Source organism: Mchenga conophoros, linkage group LG20 (genome assembly GCF_057382185.1).
Source record: "Mchenga conophoros isolate Kocher_MC1m ecotype Shallow Benthic linkage group LG20, M_conophoros_male_GT1.1, whole genome shotgun sequence".
Taxonomy (NCBI): Eukaryota; Metazoa; Chordata; class Actinopteri; order Cichliformes; family Cichlidae; genus Mchenga; species Mchenga conophoros.
Genome location: NC_140545.1, coordinates 16,639,112 through 16,652,487, shown reverse-complemented (window position 1 = coordinate 16,652,487; position 13,376 = coordinate 16,639,112). Strand labels below are relative to the sequence as shown.

General features: G+C 47.7%; 1 long non-coding RNA gene across 1 annotated transcript; it reads left to right on the top strand.

The window, feature by feature from the left end:
* Nucleotides 1-2,573: 2,573 nt before the first annotated feature.
* On the top strand, nt 2,574-3,645 carry LOC146550576 (uncharacterized). Its single transcript, XR_014890227.1, has 2 exons — nt 2,574-2,846; nt 3,182-3,645. It is a non-coding gene; the product is annotated as an uncharacterized LOC146550576 (long non-coding RNA).
* Nucleotides 3,646-13,376: the final 9,731 nt, after the last annotated feature.

Here is a 13,376-nt window from a genome sequence, read left to right as displayed (position 1 = left end):
ACTGCATTGTATTTCTCCAAAAAAACTGCAGAAATTGGAGAAAGAGAGTGATTCATGAAGGGGGCCCTGTTGATGCTAACGTAAAGAAAACAGTAGGTGCACAGATTGAAAACCTGTAAAAAAAAAAAAAAAAAGCATGCCGCCTGATCCTAGTCCTCACCCTTAGGAAGCAGTTTCACAAAAAAAATCATACAGCAAATTAGAAGGTTCATGGCAAGCTAAATAACACTGTAATAACCACCACCACCAAGAAAAAAACAGAACAGTAACTTAAGTTTAAACACCTTTATTTCTTTACTTTTTACATTTATTTGATACTGAATTCAGTGGCACTTTTAGATGTGAGGACCAATTGTGGCCATGAATAAACACATATTAAACCTCTTGGTCAAAGTACTAATGTGAATTTCTATTAATGCTGAGTGAAGCATAAACAGCTTACTTGTTTTACTTTGTGTAAAATAACCTGTTTTATACATTTTATACAGTATAGTGGATACAGTATAATATGTACAGTTGTTTCCCGATTGAACTGATGATCTCATCATGTATTCCTTCTTTATTTTCTGTAAGAGACCAAAATCAACACAGCACTGGTGAATCTGTTTGGTTCGGTTAAATAATAAAAACAACCAGAGACGGCAACATCACCTTTCCTCATCATCTCCTTGTTTTTCTTAAAAGCCCTTTTTTCTATGTCTTTTGTTTCTAGCACTTACAGAGTAAACATTTATGTTTTTCTCAGGCCTGAGGGTTCTGACCTGAATATTCATAGACTATTGATTATTTCAGCTCTGGAAATGGAGGCTACCCTGTCACCCTTATTTGGTAAACACCTATTCCTCACTTTTCTATGAGTGCGTCTTTCAAGGTTAATTGATAGAACAAAGTAATAGCTGAGGATGAAGCTGGTCACAGGAGTTTATTACCGGCATCAGCAATCTACCCAACAGTTGAAAAAAAATCACAAGCTAACAATAAATGACTAACAGCAAATATGTATCGGCAGTATTATATGAATCATGCGATTAAAATACACATTACTTTGAATCTTTTTCTTACTCACAACTCAGATGAATGTACTTGTTTTAAACAACTCTCAGTGCAATCCTTCTTATTTTGTGGATTCTGTCACTACCGCAGGTGTTCAGTCGCATTAATGTGTTGTTTTTTTTTTACTTCCATCCATCCATCCATCCATCCATCCATCCATTCTGTTGCGCTTATTTTTTTCAGGGTCACTGAGGGGCTGGAGCCTATCCCAGCTACCATAGAGTGAGAGGCAGGATACACCCAGTCTGTCGCAGGGCTAACACATAGAGACAGGCAACCATTCGCACTCACATGTCCATTGTGTGTTATTCAACTTCCCTCTCTGCTTTTTGCTGGTAGTTTTTAAGTTGCTCTGTATTTCACCTCTTAAGGCAATTGTAAAACACAGGGTTTTCCAGCTAGATTTCTGAGAAGCTCTGGGAATAATGTTAACAAACCAATTTAAAATGTCAGAGAGCAGTGGGGTCAGGGGTCAGTCATCCCCGACAACCCCATTACCCAACACAAAGTCCTGCAAATGTCTAGGTGTCTTCTTTCAGTGCACCGGCCAATCTCGACCGGCAGGGGAAGAGTCACTCGGATCAGAACATGAGGTGCCACCAGCATCCCCTGCCCCGGCGGCTGCTGGACCACGCGGTTGGTACGGTGAGAGTCTGTCCTGATGCAACACCACCATGCGCCCCGGGCCCGGCATGCGGATCCGGTACACCACTTCTGTTAGCCGCTCCATGACCTCCACCGGCCCTTGCCAGTGACTGCGGAGCTTGGGGGACATTCCTCTCTTGCAAACCGGGCAGTAAACCCAAACTTTGTCGCCAGGCATGAAAGCTCCCCCTCGGCACCTGGTGTGTCATAGGCTCTTTTCTGTCGTACTCCGGCGCTGGCCTGGGCCTGGCGGGTGTAGTCATGAACAGAGATGGGCAGTAACGCGTTACTTGTAACGCGTTACTGTAATCTGATTACTTTTTTCAAGTAACGAGTAAAGTAAGGGATTACTATTGCAAAAACGGTAATTAGATTACCGTTACTTTCCCGTAGGAACGCTGCGTTACTGCATTACTAAAACCGTAATTTTTTTGCGAGAATGTCTCACGACAGTGACGTAAGCGAGTGCGCCGTTCGTGACAACAGCTGTGTGCAGATCAACAATGGATCACATATCGATTGTGGGAGAGAGTATGAGCGTGCAGCGTTTAAAGCGTGGAAGTACTGACCTTACTTTGAGTTTGATTCCATAAAAAGTGACAAAAACATTAGCGTCCATCGTGCGTGGGAAGAAAACTTCTTTTTACAGCGAAAAAAAACCCTAAACTTCCAAGCAAGCGCTGAGTGCGCTATGACGTAATGGGAAATTCAGAGAGAAACTCGCGGATTCTTCCATTGACCACGGCACACCTGCACCAGGGTAACCCTCCGCCTACCGCAGTCCTGCTTTACAGGTGAAAATAGAGCAACATGTAACCCAGAGTAATTTCCTGCACTTATTTCCTCTGTAGCCTCTGGGACAGACACTGGCACCACATAGAACGCATCACAAATGCATGACTCCAACCACATGACTTTGCTCAGCCAATCGAATGGCATGTAGGTCATAGTAAGCCTGTCCCGGCTTCCTCCCGTCAGATGCGTGGAGGCAAGCCAGGTGACAGAGCTGTTGCAGGTGTGTATTGGCAAACATTTGCTTTTCCCGTTTTAATGCATTTTTTTTAACACCAACTAACTTATGCAACTTAGATGCTGATTACTGTGAGCCAGAGCCATAATGTTGTTGTGCACTGAACAGAACGGAATTGGTGAGTTTGAACTTTTAATTGACTGTTTGTATTGCTACCAGCTGACCCTAATCGGCTGCTGCCGGTCCAAACAATTTGATTTTGATTTGACTGATAGTTGTTGAATAACAAATGTTGTGGAGCTACATAGTATGTATGTATGTATGTAGCAGTTGAAATGTTTTCAGTTAAATCCTTATTGGTTAGAAATATTATATTTAACCAATATATTGTTTGTTTATTTTTATAAATTGTGTACACAGGAACAAGAATAACTTAATGTATTTAGCTTAATTGGCTGACATTTTTGTATGTTATTCTTGTGATTTCTTATTGGCCTTGTTTATTTAATGCAGGCCAGGTGAACCTTTTTTGGGTATGGAAAAGGATGGCGAGCCAATGAACGGCTAGGAGCAGGACTCATTCTGCATTGAAGCTTCCACTGGACTGGTAGGAAGCTATCAAAGGCGACGCTCTGTCCCGTACTTTCCGAATACACTGATTTCCACAATCATACACACCAGTTCCCCCGTTTATGGACAATAGCGCTTGGACATCTCTCATGGATATTCAGATAAAACTCATGGACTTCAATGTGGATCAGTGTTTTCGATGTTAACATGTGTTATTTATGGGGAACTTTTTTTGAGAATCTATATTGCTTGGTATAAGCCAGAAGAATTTGCTTAGTTTTTTTTGTGCACCCCCACTGGGTTTTTCTATTAATTAAATAGCTACAGCAGGAATGATTATTTAAGCTTTCATTTTCTTTTCTTAATTTTCTTTGCTTTCGGTTAAATACATGGTACCTGCAAAAGCATTTTGTGTTGTGTGTATTTAATTACTGCCCATCAGCTCCAGTAGCATTCCTAAATCTTCTGATTAATAATAATCACACTCAATCCCTAGCCTGTATTAACTCATTAGCGCTACATCAGTGTTACAAACAGGACCGCTGAGTCTTTGACTTTATTTATTTTCTGCTGTGTTTTACTTGCATCTATTTGAAAGACTGAGTGTAAACACAAAAAATATTTTATTTTATGTGCTGGAATGTGTAGAAAATAGGTTTAAATGTTAAACTAATTTATTCAAGTCAGAGAATGTTGCTTATAGTTTAATTTTTACTTGATGCATAAAGTTAAAAGATTAAAACTGATAAAACAAGTTAAAAAAAGAGATTTTTCCATTTGATTACATTTTGTATGATGGATTATGCAGAAAAAGTAGAATTGGGCTGAAAGATCGATCTCTTTATCACCTATTCAGGTTGTAAATCGTGTTTTTAAAAAGTAACTAAGTAACTAAGTAATTAATTACTTTTGAAGATAAGTAATCAGTAAAGTAACGGGATTACTTTTTTGGGGAAGTAATTAGTAATTAGTTACTGATTACTATTTTCAAGTAAGTTGACCAACACTGGTCATGAACCACCTGCAGCCTCCTGTAGTAGTCCATCTCTGACCCAGAGATGGCTTTGGGGGGGGGGGGAACACCAAATCCACGGGTGTCCAGAGCTCCCGTCCAAACATCAAGGCGGCATGCGTGCACTGGTTAGACTCCTGAACCACAGTCCGATACGACCAAAGGACCAGGGGCAGATGTCGGTCCCAATCCCGCTGGTGGTGGCTGGTGAGGATGACGAGCTGGGTGGCCACCATGCGGTTGAAGCACTCGACCAAGCCATCGCTTTGCGGGTGGAGCGGTTTGGTTCTTGTCTTCTCCACCACCAGCAGCCGACAGATCTCCCCAAAAACCTTCGATTCGAAGTTACGCCCCTGGTCACTGTGGTGTAATCTGTTTGAGCATAACCTGTTTTATTGTGAAAGGGGGTTCGGAAACAGGAAGTAGACAATAAAGGTCGGAGTTTGAGTGCTCTACAAAGTGTCACTTGAATCCTTGCCTAAAACCACGACATGGTGTCAGAAGTGGGATTGCAGTAAGAGCCTTGTCATCGGGGAGTGACAGCAAGCGGCTTTGGGAGCGGTAAAGAGTTTTTCTCCAGATGATAAGATGTCAGACAAAGAAGCGGGAGCTAGCGCAACAGCTACACGGCCTCGCACGTCACCGCCCCACCAGCAAGCTAACAGCGGCTATAATGCTAACGCTAACTTACCCCCTAATGCCACATTCACCATCCAGCCTCCCGAGCTGTTTGATTTCTCAAAGCCACAGCAATGGGAAAAGTGGATAAGGAGGTTTGAAAGATTTCGACTTGCAAGCAAACTGCACCTTAGCGCAGAGGCTAACCAGGTAAACACACTGTTAACCATTCCTCACCGTCAGTCCCCTGACCGTGGTCGGGAGACGCGAGGGGAGATGCTTCCTCCAGGGCCAAAGTTTGTCCTCCTTCGGGGTTAACTCCCTTCACTTTTGTGGAGTAGTGAGACAGACAGAAATCAGCCGAGGCACCGGAGAGTACTGAAGAGATGAGGCTTTAATAACAGTACTGCACACTTGGACAACACACTGCGTAGCCTGTAGCCCGTTAGAACGCTGCTCCCGGTCCTCCTCTCTACCCATGACACACTCTCTCCATTTTTTTCTCTTTTGCTCCCCGCGTTTCCTTCACGCGCATGCTCACACACACATCACATACACTCCTTACTGCACCCAGTCACACACAAGACGGCAATTCCCGCAACACTACCCCCACTCTGGATGGCAATTAAACAACAATTCCACTCCAGCATTGTAATGCATAAAACTGGTACACAATCCCCTTTACCACTTGGAGCCCACAGGAGATAAAAGTGTTAGCCATTACCGCATATAAGGGGAGGTATAGTATCAACGAGTGCACTTCAGTGACAAAGAGGTTGGCTCAAGTAAGGTGTACATACATGTGCAAAATAAAGCATTTCAAGTGCTGTTAAGTAGAAAAGAAATTACACAACTGTAACTATTACATGGCGACCGGGAATAACTAACTTATCCTAGCATCTAGGAAGGCACAAATACAAATGGATAAGTGCATGTACTGTAGATAACCCCGTAGGTCCTTCAGATACTTTACTCACTTTTTTTTTTAAATGTAAACACTGGAACAATGAAAAATATAGCTCTTTTGAACCATTGTAGCTAACAGTGTAGGAGGCTGAAACGATTTAAACTTGAACTGAATCTTCAGTCCTACTTGGAACTGTCCATGGTAGGTAAACCAAGCTAAGTGATCCAAACTCCATACCGGTCTGGAGCTCTGCGCTGACGAGTTGGCCGCTGAAACTGCTGGCCCAGGTGGTCTGGCTCACCCACCACACCCCCACCATTCTCATGGTCTACATGGGAAGGGGACGATGGGACAACCACAACCAGAGCGGGATCAGCTGCAACTGAGACAGAAGGCTGAGAGGAGCTGGGGCCATTGCCAGTTGCAGTAGAGAACAGACTGTGCAGACCCAGATCACGGTCTGCTGGGTCATCCTCTAAAGCTGGTGGTGGGACCTCTGTAGGGGACCACTGATGAGCTTGATCAAGGACCCAGGTGTTGTCCAGTGGCTCGCGGCAGCGATAATGCTTTAGCTGGTCATAGTGGACAACTTTCACTTTAGACCTTGGGTTCTTCCGGATCCGATAAACTAGGTCATCCAATTGCCCCAGGACAAAGAATGGTCCTTCATACGATGGGAGGAACTTTCTGACCTTGTTCTTGACGTGACGTGTTCCTTTGATGAGATACCACACAGGATCTCCAGTCTTATACTGTGTGTGGCAACAGTTCTTGTCATATTGCCTTTTTGCGCGCTTGACTGACTCACCCAGGGCTTCCCTGGCGATGAGGTGGGCCAGCTCCAGCCGCTCACGCATTTGCTGCACATACTCTGGAGCTGAGGGTTGGTTGTCTGGATCAGGAGGTAGACCTGCAACAAGGTCCACTGGCTCACTCAGTTCTCGGCCAAACATCATGAAGTTCGGGGTGAAACCTGTAGTACTGTGTTTGGTCGCCCTGTAGGCCATAACAGCGTACGGGATCATCAGGTCCCAGTCCCAATGGCAACGCTCTGCTGTGGAGGCCAGGATCTTCTGGAGAGTGGCATTGAAACGTTCAACCTGGCCATCTGACTGGGGTCAGAATGGCGTTGTATGAGTCTTATCTATGCCAAACAAACTGCACACCCCCTGGAACACATCAGATTCAAAATTGCGTCCCTGGTCACTGTGCAGTGCTTGAGGTATCCCGTAGCGGCACACCCACTCAGATGCAACGACTTCGCCAACGGTTGCAGCCCGTTCATCTGGGATAGGAAAGGCTTCAGTCCACTTTGTAAAGTAGTGTTATATCACAAGCACATATCGGTTTGTGCGCTCCGTCTCATTCAGTGGTCCCATAATGTCCAGCGCAACGCGCTCCATTGGGGCTCCTACCCGGACAGTTCCCATCGGAGCTTGTGGTGTCTTCTGGGGTCGGGCCCTGGATGCACAGCTGGTACAAGTACGGCACCAAAGGGCGACGTCTTCCGTTATGTGATACCAATAGAATCGGGTTCGTAGTCTGGCCACAGTCCTCTCAACTCCAAAATGTCCACCTACTGGCCCTTCGTGCATCTGGCCCATCACTTCTGGTTGTAGCTTGCGTGGCAGCACGATTTGAGGATAGAACTGGGTCTCGTCAAGGCAGTAGAAGCGACGGACCAGAACGGCATCTCTGAAGTAGAGATGTTGTCCATTGAGCCCAGTATGTCTTAGTGGCTGGGCTGCATGGTGAAACAATCCAGTTGTTCAGTGATGACGCGACGAATCCTACTTCCGGGTCTAAAGTAGTCTGCGTTTAATATGGCTTTTGTGTTGTTAACATGTTTAATGTTATGTATTTTCTTCTATTTGATCTCAAAAAGCAGTCAGTGATCACTGTTGACCTCCCTCGGCTTTTATTACCGCTAATCATTTATTTAAGCTCAGTTTTTAAAACCTTAGGATGTAACTACAGCCCAGCCCATGCAGCAGTATATGAATGACTAACCTCGTATTGTGGATGGATTATCTCAGTTGTTCTCCCGGCTGAAGTTTGGTCCTTTTACAGCATCCTGCCATGCGATTACATTTGTTCCTGACCACCGAGAACACTCACGTTAACTTTTATCGAGTGGAAAAAAAGTTAGCTTGTTTATATTATGCTAACATAGCTGTGTCGCTAACGGTCACGTAGCACATCATTATATACCAGCTAGCCCAACTTCAGTAACCCTACAAACGTCACTGCTTTTTAGTTTTCTGTCTTCATTTATGCTGGAAGTTATAGCAGAGCTGTACGTTTTAATTTGTTTCCAAAACCCCGCAGTCAGGACATGCTATATTGTATTTAGATAGAAGCTAGCGAGCTAACTCCCTGCTAACTTCTAACTCCATTAAATGTCATAAATTCCGTTTTCATGGATGCCTGGATGTTAAACTCAAGTGTTACACCTGGTAGAGCAGAACGCTGATCATTTTATTAAAGATGAAAGACTTTAGATAGTTTTTCAACTCTCAGTAATGCCATAGTGATCGTTTGATATATGGACCTGCAGCGGAGTTTAGACCCAGACACGGCTAGTGACGTCAGACTGAACAATCGGATAGTCCATGGGGGGTGCTCACTGCTGGCCTCCATCCAGGCGCGTATGGGTGCAATGTCTGCATCAGCGTCCTGGGCTTGGCTCAGCTCCCCCATGGTCCAGCCATGAAACAGAGAAGCAGTATCAAGGGTTTTAGCCACATATACTCTCTCAGTCAGCTTTACAGTGTGTGTATTAGTGGACATGTTCTGGTGTGATATGTCTGTTCTAGTGTGAATTGTCTGTTCTGAGATGTCTGTGTTGGTAGGAGTGTTTTGACATAAAATGTCTGACTTTGTAAGAGCAGTTTGGTCTAAAGTCTTTGTTTCTGGTGTGGTGGTGTTATGACTTACCCCCACTAGACACACCGCTGTAGTAGCCGGTTGCCCCTCCACCCTCACCGGACTCAGCAACAGGGAGCTGGTGTCAGAGTCCAACTCGCATTGGACTGCCTGATGACTGGTCCCCCCGAGATGCTTGGCCCCCCAAGGGGGGGGGGGGGGGGGGGGTCCTGCACTCTGCATGGACAGGATTGGCGACAGGGTCTTCTGGAGAGGCTATCAGCATTGGTGTGCACTCGACCTGGACGGTGGATGATCTCAAAGTTGTACTCGGCGAGCTTCTCGAGCCATCGAGCTAACTGTCCCTCTGGCTCTTTCATTTTTGTTAGCCACCGCAGGCTGCTGTGGTCTGTGCGCACTTCGAAAGGCCGTCCAAGGAGGTACTGGCGAAAATGTCTAGTGTCATTTCTCCATGGTCAAGTGGATAGCCAAGAACAGGGGCAGAGGTGAGTCGACACTTCAGCTTGTCGAAAGCTGCTTGGTGCTCAGCATGCCACTGAAAATGTGCATTCCTCTTGGTCAGGTTGTGCAGGGGTTCGGCTATAGAGGCAAAATCTTTCACGAACCGGCGATAATATGAGGCCAGGCCGATGAAGCGTCTGACCTCCTGGATGGACGTAGGTGTGGGCCACATCTGAACTTTTTGAACTTTGCTGGGGTCGGTAGCCACACCATGCTCGGATACCACATGGCCAAGATAAGCAACTTCGCGGCGAAAGAGGCAGCATTTGGCAGGTTTCAGTTTCAAGTTAGCTTGTTGAAGTCTATAGAATACCTAGCCAAGCCGTTGCAGCATCCCCGACACGTCCTTAGCCAGCACGATGATGTTGTCCAAGTAGACCAGGCAGGTCTCCCACTGTATGAGAGCCAGGAGGCGGTCCATCAGCCGCTGGAACGTTGCCGGGGCATTGCATAGTCCAAATGGCATGACGTTCCACTCAAAGAGGCCTGTCCTAGTGCAGAAAGCGGCAGCCCTGCGTGCTCTAGGCGTCAGCTCAACCTGCCAGTAGCCTGATTCGAGGTCTAATGTGCTGAACCATCTGGCAGTTGAGAGTGTGTCCAGCGTGTCCTGGATGCGGGGCAGCGGGTAGGCGTCTGTTATGGTGCGGTCGCTGAGAGCCCTGTAGTCAATGCAGAGACGGTATGTCCCATCTTTCTTACGCACCATAACGATGGGCGAGGCCAGCTGCTGCAGCTGCGTTGGGCGAGACCGCTCTGTAGACTGTCGTAGATCTGCTGATCAGCATTTTGCTGCTTTTCCCCTGCCATTCTTCGTGGATTTTGTTTGACTGGGGCACCAGGACCGGTTATGATGTCATGCTGCACAAGGCTGGTTCGGCCCAGGTCAGCAGGCCCTGTAGAAAACACATGTCCATAAGTGCAAAGCAAGCGTTTCAGTTGGAGCTGTTCATAGTCATTGAGGTCTGTGGAGCTCTGGGCATAGAGCTCCTGCAGGTGCAGAGGAACCACAGGAGGGCTGGTCAGAGAGTCTGCAGCTGGGGAGACTGTGGAGGGTTCCACGGCCTCAGCTGGCTGGAGGAGCCCGGCAATGGATCCTGCCTTAATTGTTACTGCTTTATTGCCGAGGTTAAAAAGGTGAAGTGGGACAGCTTTAGAAGGCTGTGCGTTGACTAGGACTCTGGCTTATCGCTATCGTACTTTGTGCTTCTCAACAAAACCTTTGGTGGGACTAAGCATCATGTCACCTCGAGCTGCTGCACCAGGATGCACATTGCCTTTCACCATATACTCTTGCCCCGGTTCCACCACCACAGTTCTAGCTATTCTCACTGCGTATGACTTTGTACTGGCTTCGGTTTGGTAGTGTCGTGGTCTGGGTGGTTTTCCACAGCATTGGCTCCTCCCCACTGGGTGGAGTCTTTGTTGTCCCTCACCTGATGGCAATCGTACCAGCAGTATTTATGACCGGCGCACTCAACTGGTCTTCGCCAGATTATCTGCCAACTTTAGTCAGTTCTCGGCCTCATGTCCGTTCCTTGGTGACTCATCGTGTGTATTAACCGTATCTCTGTTTTTCTCGTCAGCCTCTGAAACCCACCTACCAAGCTCTCCTGGACACCAGTTTGCTGCCGCCGGTAATCCCTCTCCGTTTTGGAACTGCCATTCTCTCCTGCCTGCCTCCCTGCATTGCATACAGCACCCACCTGGACCTCTCCTGCCTCCCCCCTCCACGCAACCCCCACCTGCAAGCTTGTAAGACAGCTCTGTGTACTATCCTTAGATTCACTCGCAACCCCCTGTAGGATTCCCCTGACTGCTCTCTCCTCTGTTTCAGTGCCCTGGCCCGCCACAGTTTCCCCTGCCCAGTACCTGTACCCAGTTATCCCTGCCATCTAGTTATCATCACAGTATTTTCTCTCGCTTCAGACATCTAGTTTATGTTCATTGATTCTAGTCTGCACTTTCTGTTAGCCTCTGAGCATTGTAAAATAAAATCTCTTTTCGTTACACCTCACCCCTGGCCTCCGGTTTTGAATCTGCACTTGAGTCCATCCCATTTCCACGGGCCACTGCACCATGACAGTATAATCTGGCCAGTATATGGACTCAGCGGATCAAATCCGGACTGCCGTCTCGAAACAGGGTGCCATTCTTGGTACTCACGAGGAAGCGCTCCAGTTTCTCCTGGCGAAGGTTAACTCACTCACTGACGAGCAGGAGAAGATGCAGTCCGCGGTTCAGACCCTTCAGTCAGCCACTGCCCCTGAACCCGAACCCGTTCCCGGTACGTCGGCACCGGTACCCGCGCCGCCGCCTCAGCCCGCTGCGGATTCTGAGCCTCTGCAGACGCCGATGTTCCGCGATGCCGCCTCCCCGGAGCCGGAACCCTTTTCTGGCGGCCGGGGGGGGGATGTAGCGGTTTCCTCCTTCAGTGCGAGCTAGCATTCGGTCGCTCACCCCGCTCGTTTGTTTCTGATACCGTGCGGATTTCTTATTTAGTCGGGAAACTGCGCGATCGCGCCCTTACATGGGCGGAGGCTTATCTAGCTAGACATCCGTTACCGACTTGTCATTATGATGACTTTCTGAGTGAGTTTAAGAAAACTTTCGCTCACCCGACCTCTGAATGCAGTTCGGCGCGGAGGCTGTTGCATCTTCGTCAGGGACGGCGGAGCATTGCGGACTTCCTAATCGATTTCCACATCGCCGCCGCCGAGGCGGGCTGGTCTGATCGGGCTCTGCATGGGGTGTATTTGCACTCTCTCAACGAAGAGATGAAGGACCACCTGGCCTCCCGGGATGAGCCCGCTAATTTTGAGGAGCTGGTTTCCCTCACACTTCGCATTGACAGCAGGTTGCGGGAGCGAGAGTGGGAGAGGGACTACAGGTCCTTGCGGCAGTCATCCCCGGTCGTTTCTCCCCCTCCACTGCTTCCGGTTCAGCCGTCCAATCCCATTGCTGGCACAGGGAGTGGTGAACCGGAACCGGAACCCATGCAGATCGGGCGTTACCAGTTGACGGTAGAGGAGAGAGAGAGGCGCCGCCATTCACACTCTTGCTTTTATTGTGGCTCCGGTGAGCATTTGATTTCTTCCTGCCCTAAGAAGGGAAAAGAGACCGCCCGCCGGTAGGTCCGGGGGTACGGGTGGGCGGTACCAGGGTTAACGCCAAGCCCCGATTTTTGCTTTCTGTGACACTCTTACTCGGTCAGGGAGCCCACGTCTCATCAGCGCTGGTTGATTCAGGGGCCGAGCGGAGTTTGATCGACAGGGGATTTGCTGAACAGCTTCAGATCCCTCTTTTTGAGTTAAATCCGTCTATCCCAGTTAGGGCATTAAACGATCAGGTCTTTTCTTACATCACTCATCGCACTGCACCGGTTGCCTTGATCACTTCCAGCAACCACAGAGAAACACTGATCTTTTACACCTCACAGTCCCCTGACACGCCCATAATTTTAGGTTTCCCATGGCTAAGGCATCATAATCCTCACCTGGATTGGGTGGGACAGAGGGTCGTGAGTTGGAGCCCATATTGTCTCGTCTCAGCTGCCCCACCAGGGGCCACCGAGCCCTCTAGCAAGGAGAACTGCACCCCTGACCTCTCTGCGGTTCCCCCCGAATATCATGACATATCAGAAGTTTTTAACAAAGATAAGGCACTGTCCCTACCACCCCATCGCCCTTACGATTGTGCCATTACCTTGTTTTCCGGCTCCACGTTACCTTCCAGCCGCCTCTACAACTTGTCACGCCCTGAACGGGCTGCCATGGAAAAATACATCAGAGACTCACTGGCGGCTGGACTCATCAGACCATCAACTTCCCCCGTGGGTGCTGGCTTCTTCTTCGTGGGTAAGAAAGATGGCACACTCCGTCCATGCATCGACTTTCGGCCCCTTAATGACATCACAGTTAAAAACAAATACCCGTTACCACTCATCAGCTCCGCTTTTGAGCCCCTCCATGGGGTCACCTAGTCAGAATCAGGGAGGGGGATGAGTGGAAAACTGCGTTTACAGTTTTTTACAGACGCTAGGACACATTTCTCAATACTTAGGTCACGTTTGCAAAACTCCTCACACAGTGAGCACAACAGAAGTCTATGTGGGCTAAACTGAGGACCAGTTATCATTGTTTTGGCACAAAATGCATTCAATGACTACATCTCTCAAATTTCATGAATTATCTTCTCACTCAGACACAACAACTGCC